At 41.6% G+C, this 12,999-nt stretch overlaps 1 pseudogene; it reads right to left on the bottom strand.

Moving 5' to 3' along the window:
- Positions 1 to 8,671: 8,671 nt before the first annotated feature.
- LOC122118963 lies at positions 8,672 to 10,254 on the bottom strand (annotated as a pseudogene).
- Positions 10,255 to 12,999: the final 2,745 nt, after the last annotated feature.

Raw genomic sequence — 12,999 nt, 5'->3', positions numbered from 1 at the left:
AGGGATCAAAGTTTGAAGTCAACCCAGGGCAGAAAAGCCTGAGAGATTCCATCTCCAATTAACTGACAAAATACTGGGCTGGAGGTGGTGTTCAAGTATTAGGCTATCAGCTAGGAGCAAGCAAGCTGAGCAAGACTGTTAAGCCCCAAGTTCAATTTCTGATATGGCTCCCCCTCCCCAAGGGAGACAAAAAAGAAGATAAAACATGGTATTTATCTTTCTTAGTCTGGCTTATTTTGCTTAATACCATGATTTTCCAAATTCCATCCTTCCCCCACTTTCTTTTTTAGTGGTGGTCCTGGGGTTTGAACTGGTAGCATTTAACATTTGATGTAGTACTTCTCAAATTGTGGAGGTTGTTGAACATACATAGACATCTGGAATTTCCTATATTTGAAAAAAAAATGTGGCCTGATGGGTCCTCAACAAAAGTGAGTCCTTCTTCTCAATGTTTCCCCTCCCATACACAGGGATCTTTTTTTTTTTTTAAACAACTCTTGTTGTGCAAGAGTTTTGTTTTTTTTTTTTGGGGGGGGGGGGGAGTCTGGTCATGGGGCCTGAACTCTGGGCCTGGGCGCTGTCCCTCAGCTCTTCAGCTCAAGGCTAGCGCTCTACCACTTGAGCCACAGCGCTACTTCCAGCTTTTATCTTTTTGCTTATGTGGTGCTGAGGAATTGAACCCAGGGCCTCAGGCATGCAAGGCAAGCGCTCTACCAATGAGCCACCTTCCCAGTCCCTACACAGGGATCTTGTACCAATTTATGCAGAATTATTCTTTTCTGAGCAGGACATTCAGTATTTCGAGCCTTACCATGAAAGGGCAGGTGGTTCAAATAACAACTGTGAGCATTTTTACATGGGAGGCAGTACTTTTGGGAACCCAGGAGAGCTTGCAAGCAACCAGGTTCCACTTAAAAGAATGTATTATCTTCCCTTGCTGGTGACACTGGTCACCAGCAGCTGGGCCCCTGGTCTTCCCTGTCCCTGCTTCTGTTCTGTTACTCCCAGGCTACCTGGTTGGAAAGTGAGCTAGGGCATTGTGGTGCTTCATATGTGTGGAAGGGGCAGGGGAGTTCTAGAGTATACTGTTTAGCTCATAGAGGGCAGCCTCATCGAGAACTTTCTGGTTGCAACTTGAGTGGGTGAGTTCCATAGTCAGCCTGGTATCTCTCTGTCCCTTCTGTTCCTCTTCTCACCTTTTTCTTCTCTTTGGCAGTCACATTGAAAAGAGATATTTCCAAAGTGCCCCTGTTGCCCCTGCAACTGTTGGCTGGGAAGGTAGCTTGGCGAGCAGCCACGGTGTTGGCTTGAGGCGGAGCTGCTCTTTGATCTTCTGCATGGTCTAACCTGCTGTCAAGACTCTCTACTTTGTTTTTTATCTCTTTTCCTTCTAGTTGGTCAGCTTTGATGGCTTCAAGTTCTTTGTTGAAGGGGAGCTGCTCTTTGAATGTGGTGTGGGGCCAGGGGGTGGGGGGTAAGTTTGCCCTCCCCCCACAGCTTGGGCATCTGGCAATGCTCTGCTACTTCAGGAGGTGGACATCTGGAGGACTGCTGCCTGCTGTCCACTTCTCAAGTTTTGCTCACACAGATCCTCTTTTTCTTTCGTGTCCCAAAATGCCTCTTCTCAGAAAGAGTCTGAGCCAGTCTCTTGTCTCTAAATTAGTTCTGCCAAGGTCTGACAGATGTTAAAGCAGCTGATAGGAAGATGAGATTCTCCTTGCCCCATGCCAACAGGCAGAGGGGGGTAAGGAAGCAGAGGAGAGAAGGCTTCCAGGCAAAGTTTCCAAGGGAGGGACAGTAACTCCCCACCCCCCCCTTGAAGGCTCAGCAAGGTGTCACCTTCAACCTGTCTCAACAGTCTTGCATCTTTGCATTTGATGTGGCCTTAGAAGGAGGCCATTTCCCCTTCTTTTGATAGACACCCTCTGGCTTGCTCTGCTTGCTTATAGAAGTCATGGCTTTTCTGAGGAGATTTTCTTCCCCCTGATTTAGAGCTTTATTTCCTGTGTGTGCTGGCTCTTACTCATGAGCTCATGGGTACAGGCTTCCATTTATCTTTGGTGTCAGAAACGGTCAGCATCTACCCTGTCACCAGTGAGTCCTTGGAATGTCCACAGGGCTCACAAGGGCTGGAATGTGTCTGCCTCTCCCGGAGGTGACTCTCCAGTGGTCTCAGGAGTTCACTCAGTTTGCAGCCCTCCTGCAGGAACGATATCTTTGTCCATGACTCAGAGTCCTGGGATGAACTTGTTCTCCTTGATATCACACAGATGTGACACAAATTTGATCCAAGACCCAAGATAATGGCCCAATCAAGGAAAAAAAAAACCAAACCCAAGCCATCTTGTGATGCGTTGGATGTGGTGGTATATGTCTGTGGTCTCAGCACTTGGGAGGTTGAGTGAGTGGGATTGTGAATTCAAGGATAATGAGCTCAAGGCCACCTTTAGTAAGGCAGAAGAAGGAGGAGAAGGAAGGAAAAGGAGGAGGAGGAGAGGAGAAGGCAGAGGAAGAAGGAGGAGGAGGAGAAGGCAGAGGAAGGAGGAGGAGGAGGAGGAGGAGGAGGAGGAGGAGGAGGAGGAGGAGGAAAAGAAAAAGAAAAAAATACCCCTCATTACCCAGTCTTCTAAAATGAGCTTAAGGACATCTTGGGGCCATCTGGACCTTCTTTGTGGAAGCATCAGTGGCTGCTCAAAATTAGAATCAGCTCCTGGCAGGGTGGAGGGGTGGGGGCAGAGCAGAAGTGGCCTAGCCTGGAGAGTGCAGAGTAAACTGGAGTTAGCCACACATATCCAGGTGGGGAGTTGAAGGAACAGGGTAGGAAGGAGATTCAGCGCTGTCCACTGCCCTAACTTCTCTTTTAATTTCTAAACATGTTATTAGCATATACTAGTTGTTCAAGAGGGTTTCATGACCGTCTCCTACCCAAACATCTCTTGTTCCCTGTTCCCTCCTGTCAAAATTCTGTCATACTGAAATTCATAATAATAGTTATTTCTGTGAGTGAGTGATATTCCTGAAAGTTTTCTTTTCTTTTCTTTTCTTTTTGGTCCAGTCGTGGGGCCTGAACTCTGGACCTGGGCGCTGTCCCTCAGCTCTTCAGCTCAAGGCGAGCGCTCTACCACTTGAGCCACAGCGCCACTTCCGGGTTTTTTCTTATGTGGTGCTGAGGAATCGAACCCAGGGCCTCGAGCACGCAGGGCAAGTGCTCTACCACTGAGCCACCTTCCCAGCCCTTCCTGAAAGTTTTCTTTGGGGCACTTTTTTTTTTTTTTGCCAGTCCCAGGGCTTAAACTCAGGGTCTGGGCACGGACTGTCCCTGAGCATCTTTTGCTCAAGGATAGCACTCTACCAATTGAGCCACAGTGCTACTTCCGGCTTTTTCTGCTTAGGTAGTACTGAGGAATTGAACCCAGGGCTTCATGCATACTAGGTAAGTACTCTACCACTAAGCCACATTCCCAGCCCAAGGGCCACTCTTTTAAGGTAAGTGTTATGATGGCGATTTCCATCCTAGAAACCGAATACCGTAAAGTAGTACCAGATATCTATCACCCAGCCCCAATATTCATCCCACATCCACATCCTCCTACACACCTCTATTATTGTAAAGCCAATTCAACCTATTTCCTTTTAGTATGCACAGAGGACTTTTGTAAACCCTCATCTAACTACATCACATAATAAATACATGGCTCTCTACTTCACCACTTGGAAACACTTCAAGGCACAGTCTTTCTAGTGCTAGTTACAATTTCTACAGGGACAAAGGCCTTCATCTGACAGATTTTCAGTCTTTTTATTACCCAATACCTCAATGTCTTATGGCTGGTTCTCTCTTTTTTAAAATTAACTAAAAATTTTAATTGTTATTATAAAGGTGATGTACAGAGGGGCTACAGTTACATAAGTTAGGCAACTAATACATTATTTCCTCTTTTTTTCCCTCCCATGCCCACTCACAAGTTGGATAGTTCATTGTCAACATAGCGTTTAGCAAGTATCACTGCTGCATTTGTTCACCCTTTGTCCCTCAATTTCTTTTTTTTTTTTTTTAAGTTTCTTATGCTTATGTTTATTACTTTTTTTTATTGTGAAAATACCATATGGAGGGGTGGGTTGCAATTACACGGGCAAGATAATGAGTACATTTCTTTTTTTTTTTTAATTTTATTTTATTTTATTTGAGAACATACTGTACAGAGGGGTTACAATTACATGGGCAGGATAATGCATACATTTCTTACCAAGCACTGCAGCCTCCTCCTTTGTTTACCCTTCACCTCCCTTCCCAGCCTCCCCCCTCCCCCCCCACCCAATCATACCCCCCCCCCCCCACACCGACATTGTAAAGCTGGTTTTGACATGACATTTTGTACTTCTCATTGTTGCAACAGGTCCACCTGAATCCTTAAATGACTTGTTTGTCCCCATCTCCTCCACATGTTATACTGACATCAAATATAGTGAAAGCGGGGGTTACACTGTGGGGGAGGGACATACAAAGCAACAAAGAAATAATCTTATAAATGCGTTAGAAACACATGCATGAAAGAAACAAAAACATTAAAATACATATTTGAGGGTTCGTTTTCCTATCACATTATCTGACTTTTTCCGCTTGACTCATACCTATACTAGATATTGCAAATAAGGGAAACCATGGGACCTATGTTTCTTTGGGCCTGGCTTACTTCACTTAATATAATTTTTTCCAAGCCTTTCCATTTCCTAACAAATGGAGAAATGTCATTCTTTCTGATGGAGGCATAGAATTCCATTGTGTATATATACCACATTTTCTTGATCCATTCATCTACTGAGGGGCATCTGGGTTGGTTCCATATCTTAGCTATGGTAAATAATGCTGCAATAAACATAGTTGTGCTGGTAGCTTTAGTGTGGTCTTTTTTGTAAACATTAGGGTAAATGCCCAAAAGTGGGATTGCTGGGTCATAGGGGAGTTCTATGTGAAGTCTTTTGAGGAACCTCCATACTGCTTTCCAAAGTGGTTGAACAAGTTTACATTCCCACCAACAATGAAGTAAGGTTCCTTTCTGTCCACATCCCCTCCAGCATCTGTTGTTGTTAGAGTTCTTGATTTTTGCTGTTCTAACTGGGGTGAGGTGATATCTCAATGTTGTTTTGATTTGCATTTCTTTTATGGCTAGAGATGTTGAACATTTCTTCATGTGTCTATTGGCCATCCTTCTTTCTTCTTCAGAGAAGCTTCTCTTTAAGTCTTTCGCCCACTTACTTATTGGGCAGTTGTTTCTTTGAGGATTTGTTGTTGGGGGGTTTAATTTTTTGAGTTCCAAGTATATTTTAGATATGAGACCCTTGTCCATTGTATGGCTAGTAAAGATCTTCTCCCAATCCATGGGCTTTCTATTGATCTTGCTAGCTATGTCATTTGCCCTGCAGAAGCTCTGCAATTTTATGCACTCCCATTTGTCCAACCTTTCTTTGATTTGTTGTGTTTCCGGGTCTCTATTCAGAAAATTTCGGCCTGAGCCAAGGAGACCTAGGGTTTCTCCTATTCCATCCTGTAATGTTTTCAGAGTGTCTGCTTTGAGTTCAAGGTCTTTGATCCATTTGGAGTTGATTCTGGTGCAGGGTGATATATAAGGATCTAGCTTTAGTTTTCTACATGTAGTTAACCAGTTTGGCCAGCACCATTTACTGAAGAGGCTGTCTGTCTTCCATTCTATTGTTTTAGCTCCCTTATCGAAGATTAGATGGCTATAGGTCTGTAGGTTCATTTCTGGGTTTTCAATTCTATTCCATTGATGCTGAGGTCTGTTCTTATGCCAATACCAAGCTGTTTTGATTACTATGGCTTTATAGTAGAGTTTGAAATTTGGTATTGATATTCCTCCAGCAGTGTTCTTTCTGTTGAGGAGCGTTTTTGCTATTCGGGGTTCCATATGAATTTTTGGATTGCCTCTTCTATTTCCTTGAAGAATGAGGGTGGAATTTTGATAGGTGTTGCGTTGAATTTGTAGATAGCCTTGGGAAGTATTGCCATTTTCACGATGTTAATCTTTCCAATCCAGGAGCATGGGAGGTTTTGCCATTTTTTAAGTTCTGTGTTGATTTCCTTTTTCAAGATTTTAAAGTTTTCATCATAGAGGTCCTTCACTTCTTTAGTTAAGTTAATTCCTAGGTATTTTATTTTTTGTGGGGCTATTACAAATGGAGTTACTTTCCTAATTTCAGCCACACTTTTCTCATTGTTGGCATACAGAAAAGCCATTGATTTTTGGGGGTTAATTTTATAACCTGCTACTTTGCCAAAGTTTTGAATCAGCTTGAGTAATTTGGGAGTGGAGTCTATGGGATTCTTTAAATACAAGATCATGTCATCTGCAAAGAGGGAGAGTTTTATTTCTTCTTTCCCTATTTGGATCCCCTTTATGTTTGCATCTTGTCTTATTGCTGTAGCTAGGCATTCTAATACTAGATTGAAGAGAAGTGGAGAGAGTGTTGTCCCTCAATTTCTGTGTCCCCCTCTTACCGTCCCAAAGACAGATAAACAAACAAGAAAAAATGAAAAAAAAACCCATTTTCATTTCCTGGAATTCATTTAGATAAATATTTTACATGATCAGATGCACATAAGCATTTACCTTTGTGTTCTTCTCAGAATACTTTCCTTTGGTCTCACTATGTGTGAATGCCTAGAGTCCTTTATAATTTATTATGTCCCAGTGTATTTTAGATCCAACTTCTGCATATGAGAGAAAACATGTGCCACTTGTCTCTCTGAGCTTGGCTTACCTTATGTAACAGGATTTGTTCTAGCTCTAGCCATTTCCCTGCAAATGACATAACATTATTCTTTCTAATGGCTGTGTAAAGTTCCATTGTGTTCTCTTCATAGAGGACTGTCTATGGTTCTTACTGTGAGAGCACACTGGTAAGGTTGGAGGGGCAGTTGGAAGTACATGGAGTTGGTAGTTTCAAAAGGCCTTCACGTGCTTCTGAGGTTCTCTTCAGTTGCGGCCTGTTGGTTGGAATTCATTGAGCTGAGAACTAAGGGATGAAAATGAAAGTCTAAGCAACTGCTCAGAGATGGAGGAGGAATTTGAGGATGCTGGGAACAGACAGATCCTCCTTGTCCTCGGCTCTTCTCAAGACCATGCTTGAATATGACAATGAGAATAAATAGCATTTTTTTTCCTGTGGCAAACGTTTCTCCTTTTCTTTCTCCTTGAAACCCAGTGGAACTGGCCCTGCAATCAATAGGATATTTGAGTGAGCTCCCAGAGCAATGGGAAAGTCAAAATGTTCACAGCCTCCTATTACATCATTTTGCTTCAATGACATGGGTCATTTAGGTGCTGGCAGCAGGCAGAGCTGTATGCACACATTCCAACAGTTTTGTGGCTAAATTTGGACATAACTACATATTTTTGGTCCCTGAGTAATTGTTATTGTGTATTGACAATTCCATTATAAAATCCCTAGCCTTATAAAAAATTGATGTACAGTTCTCACTAATTTGAATCTTCTATTTACTGTCTGTCTATATCCTAATGATCTAACTTCCAGCCTTTCAAAACAGATTTCTTTTTCTTTATTATTTATTTATACTTTCTATTGTTATTATAAAAGTGATGTACCAGGCTGGGAAGGTAGCTCAGCAGTAGAGTGCTTGTTTTGCATGCATGAGGCCCTGAGTACGATTCCTCAGCACCACACAAGCAGAGAAAGCCAGAAGTGGCACTGTGGCTCAAGTGGCTCTTCAGACTTGAGCTGAAGAGCTGAGGGACAGTGCCCATGCCCATTGTTCAGACCCCAACGATCGGCAAAAAATAAAGTGTGAGACCACAGGAATGTAAAATTGTCTTTATTTTTTTGGTCTTCATTTTGATCACTTATAAGTTAGGTTAGAAAGTGGCAATTAAGGGTTTTCTCTTGCATGCCGCTGTGACTAATTGGTAGTGGATGTTCAGAGTGGTCCACTGAGAAATGATGCAGTGATCGATTGTTGATGTCTGCCATGGGTGAGGGAGCATTAGTGGCAGAATTGTGTTTGCCAACTGTAAATTTGTAATGAGATAGTTCTGTCTCTGTAGATATACATAGACTGTAGTTAATCTTCAAGCTGGCCCTACAGACTGGATTGATCAAGCAGTAATTTTGGATTTCAGTATGTATAGATCACCAAAGCCTTCAAACAATGTAAGAATTCTTGGGGCTTGGTATACTCCAGAATTTTATGCTCAGAATGAGTCAGGTAATTAAATTGAAATGGACTCCTTCTTGTTACTGGCTTGGCTAGGCTTATTATTATTTTGTCAAGTCTGATCATTTCTTTTGTTACTCTTCAGAATTTTGTTTTTCTGTCCCCTTACTGGGGCTTGAACTCAGGACCTGGTTGCTGTCCCTTAGATTTTGCTCAATGATGGCACTCTACCACTTGAACCACAGCTCCACTTGCAGTTTTCAGGTAGTTAATTGGAGATAAGAGTCTCATGGACTTTCCTGCTGAGTTGGCTTGGACTGTCACCCTCCTAGCCATGATTACAGGTGTGAGCCCATCAGTGCCTGGTGATTGTTTTTATTTATTTATTTATTCATATTATTTATTTTTATATTATATTTAAGAAGTGATTCTTATTTTTGACTGGATTTAACCTTTGGATGTGAGGACAGCTTTCATCACTTAATACAGATCTGTTCCTGGTGTATTTCTTTGGCTTTGCTTAGCATATTCTGCAGCCTTCTCCTTATTGTTCTTAGTACATTGTTTCTGCCAAGTAACATATCAGCATTTGTGTTGCAGGACACACAGAGTATCAAGACACAGAATCTTGGGTGCTTTGGTCCTGGGTTTCAGTATGTAGAGAGCTGTCGTTCAAGGCCAGTATGCCAACATATTGGCAGACATCATCTTCTTTAGGGAGATTTAAATCAATGAACTCTGCTAGTGCTTTTGGACCCCAGACAAAGAGGCACCGTCAGTCCAGGAATATCCTTTTCTCTTTTTGTCCTTTTCTCTTTTCTTTTTTCTTTTTTACTTAATAATAACCAACTTGAGAACACTCAAATTGGAATCCACAATGCAACCAGGTTGGTGCTTTCTCTCTCAAGTTCTCTTTGGTCTGTAACAGGAATGCCCATGCTCAGCAGCAGACAAACTTTGCCATGCTTTAGAATACCCCACTCCGTGGGAAGCCTTGTTTATTCTGGCAACCCTTCCATTCATTGCTCAGAGAATCACCAGCAACTTCTGGGCTAGCTGCTTCTCATAGAAAGGAAGTTGGTGTTTATTTTCCACTTCAATGAGTTTGTGACAGCCAGTGGCCACAAGGAGATAGTCAGCTTCATCTTGATAAAGCCGCCTGCCTAGGAGATACCCCCAAAAGAGTTTGGTTAGGTTTTTTGATCTTTGGGACATCAGAAAACCAGAAGTGGAGGTGAGCAAAAGAGTTCATGGACAGTGCTTAGGCCCTGAGTTCAAGCCCCATGACTAATAAAAAGTAGAAAAAATAAGAGATCATACACTGGAACCCAGAGATTAAAATTAATAGGGTTCAATATATGGTCCTATCCTGTGCACTTGATTTTGACCAAGTGGTGACCATGTAGGATGGTGAGCAGGGCTTGTGATGTCATGATGTGTTGACAATGTGATAAACCTTTGCAACCTTTGAATCATAGTAAAAGGCACATTATTATTATTATTATTACTATTATGCCAGTCCTGGGGCCTGAACTCAGGGCTTGGGCACTGTCCCTGAGCTTCTTTTGCTCAAGGCTAGCACTCTGCCACTTAAGCCACAGCACCACTTCCAGCTTTTTCTGTTTATGTGGTACTGAGGAATTGAGCCCAGGGCTTCCTGCATGCCAGGCAAGCACTCTACCATTGAGCCCCATTCCCAGCCAAGGCACAACACTTTGAACAGATTATATCTAGGGGAGAATAGCCAAGAAACCCCATTCAGAGTCTTTCCAACTAAGGTATTGGAGAATATTTTATAAATTAGGATTTGAAAATATGTCATATGAGAGGCGATGCTTAGGGCTGGGAGAATTGTGTGGTCTCATGGGTAGAAAATGATATCATCATTATTAAACAGTTATTTATATACTAGGCACAATATACGCATTTAATGATCACTACAGGATTTTAGCCCACCTTTACAGCCTCCCATTTGTCCAAGGACACAGCAGTAAACTAAGAACAAGGAACCATGGCAGTTGAACTCCAAAGCTTGGGCTCTTACCTCTAATACGATATGGCATCCTCAACTCAGGACCCAGGAGTAAATACTTCAAGAAGGCAGAGTTTAGTTTTATATATGAAAGAACTTTGTGCCTGGTTCCCTACTATTTTAAAACTGAGGATGTTTTATGTAAGGTGCAGAGAAAAATTAGAAGTATGCTTTATTAACCCAGTGATGTCCAGAAATCTCGTTTCCAACAATAGCCAGAAGCATCTGGTGGAAGTTAAACTTTAAACAGGTGAATAAAAAATTCCTTAGAATACAGGTGGGCTCGTTGCAACAATGAGAAGTACAAGTTGTCATGTCGAAAATGAACTTTTCAACTTTGGTGTGTGTGTGTGGGAGGATTAGGTTGGGGGGACGGCGGGGGGGGGGGGGGGGGGAGACTGGGAAGGGATGTGAAGGGTAAACAAAGGAGGAGGCTGCAATGCTTGATAAGAAATGTACTCATGATCTTGCCCATGTAATTGTAACCCCTCTGTACAGTATGTTCACAATAAAAAATAAAAATAAAAAAATTCCTTAGAATCCTTTCTGGGAAAATATTTTAATAATCTAGAAATCTCACCATGCAGACAATTTTCTCCTTAGTTACTTTGAATTATCCCAATTTTTTGTTGAACTGAATTACTCCAATTTTACCATACAGTGAAGACTGCATGGCTTTCTCCATGTGATGCTTCACTTATGAGGATAGTGAAAGGGAGGTGGCTGCATTCTTTTACATGACACATTGTGATAAGTAAGCCATTGTTTTAACAGGAGTTTTAAAGCAGAACACAACATGCTGTGGGCCTTTTTCCATTTTACTGTTAGGCAGAAGTAATCCATTTCCCCAGTTCTCATTTCTAGTGGGGAAAGGAAGAAAAGGAAAAGAGTGATGGCCCATTAAATACTATCCAGCCCCTAAAAAGAAAAAAAAAATCTTCCCTCTAGGTTTCTGTGTGAAGCCTTCTACCTGGTAGAGAGTGGATCTGCAAATCTAGAACCCAGACTCTCTAGCTGGTCAACTCTGATGGGAACCATGGGAGAAAATTCGAAGCATTAATTAACTTAGATGATTCTGTGGCCTGAAACTCAGGATAGGTTACAAATAACTTTTTCATAGCCAGACTTTGGTGGCTGGGGGAATCTGCTGCTCTTCTGCTTGTTAAATTGTTGAGAAAGAACACTGGAGATCCGAAAGGAAAATGTGTAGAATATTTGGAGACTTCTTGAATGAATTCTGGAGAATGGAAAGGGTGATTTCAAGGACATATTTTTACTATCCTTTGCTTCTTTTACTTCCTTCTTGAGCTACCTGATCCTCACAGTAGCGCGTCATGAAAAGTTTGAGGAATTAACTTCAGAATCAGTTTTGCTAATGAAGAATGTTTTGATCCCAATGTTGGCCCTTCCCTTTTGACCTATTATTTACTTAATTTATCTCTAATTTTTAAAAAAGTAAACGGAGTGAACTTATTTTAAAGCAAAAGAAAGAAATACTAGTCAAGGAGAGCAGATTCTCCAAAAACAGTGGAAAGGGGATTTTCCAGGTTAGAGGAAAACTATTTATGATTTCTTTGTCTGGCCCTACTAGACAATCAGTCCCTAGTTCCCTCCCTCTTGTAGGAATGTGTCTTTGGTTTGATTTGTTAAGTGGTGGTCACAGATGCTGGAGACCTTTCTGATGGGATCTTTTCTGATTGCACTCTTCCCACCTTGGACTGGGCAGGTGAAGTGGGAGGGTTTGCCTCCTGCTTGCCCTTGCTTTCTGATTGGATCACCTGAACAAGGAGTTCCTTTCTGATTGGATCCTCTCCCACTTGGGAATATGAGAGCAGAAGTATGAGGGCTTGCCATCTGCTTTGTGTCTGTTGCCTACTGTTTTAATACTGAGGACATTTTGTGTAAGGTGAGGAAAAATAGAAGTGGTTTGCCTTATTAACTCAAACATAGAAATGATAGTTGCTAAGGTGGTTATGGTGAAGCATTATAATAGAATTGTGTTGAAAAATAGATGAAAAAGATTTTTTGGTGAAATTTAGATCTGCAAAATTGTACCAGTCAAGTCTGGATATGATAGAAATCATGGAGATTTCTGGCAGATTTCTGTGACTGGTAAAACAAAAAAAGTTGATATGGATACACAAAAAAAATTAGTTGATATATTCATTTCCCATTTTATGAAAATAATTATTTCTTCATGAAAATAGTAATAAAAGTATAAGGGAAACAGAAATACAGAAATAGTTTATCTTTATTCTACAGAAAATGATTCAGAATTTTAATCTGCTTTATAAATATTACCCTGAAATTAGGGTTGGTGAAATCACTGTTATTGTAATTATGCTTAAAATGTTTATGTTCCTAAATATAGACAGAGTCCAATCCCAGAATCCCCCTACCTCCTGGGCTCAAGCAGTAAAACACCCTGGCTTAAAAAGCTCAAGGCCCTGCATCCAAACAAAAGAAACAAAGAAAAATACCTGAGGAAATCCAACTGAAGTTTGGAGCCAAGTTACTAGTTAATTGAATTATCATTGTATTATTTAGTTGTTTTTTTTTTTTTGCTGGTGGTGGGGCCTGAACTCTGGGCCTGGGCGCTGTCCCTCAGCTCTTCAACTCAAGGCTAGCACTCTATCACTTGAGCCACAGCATTACTTCCCACTTTTTCTTCTTATGTGGTACTGAGGAATCAAACCCTGGGCATCATGCATGCAAGGCAAGCACTCTACCACTGAGCCATCTTCCCAGCCCTTATTTAGTTCCTTTAACTTATCAG

Source organism: Dipodomys spectabilis, unplaced genomic scaffold (assembly GCF_019054845.1).
Source record: "Dipodomys spectabilis isolate Male_0828 unplaced genomic scaffold, ASM1905484v1 ptg000158l, whole genome shotgun sequence".
NCBI classification, from domain to species: Eukaryota; Metazoa; Chordata; class Mammalia; order Rodentia; family Heteromyidae; genus Dipodomys; species Dipodomys spectabilis.
The sequence above is the reverse complement of the archived record's forward strand: the minus strand, read 5'-3'. Positions and strand labels throughout refer to the sequence as shown.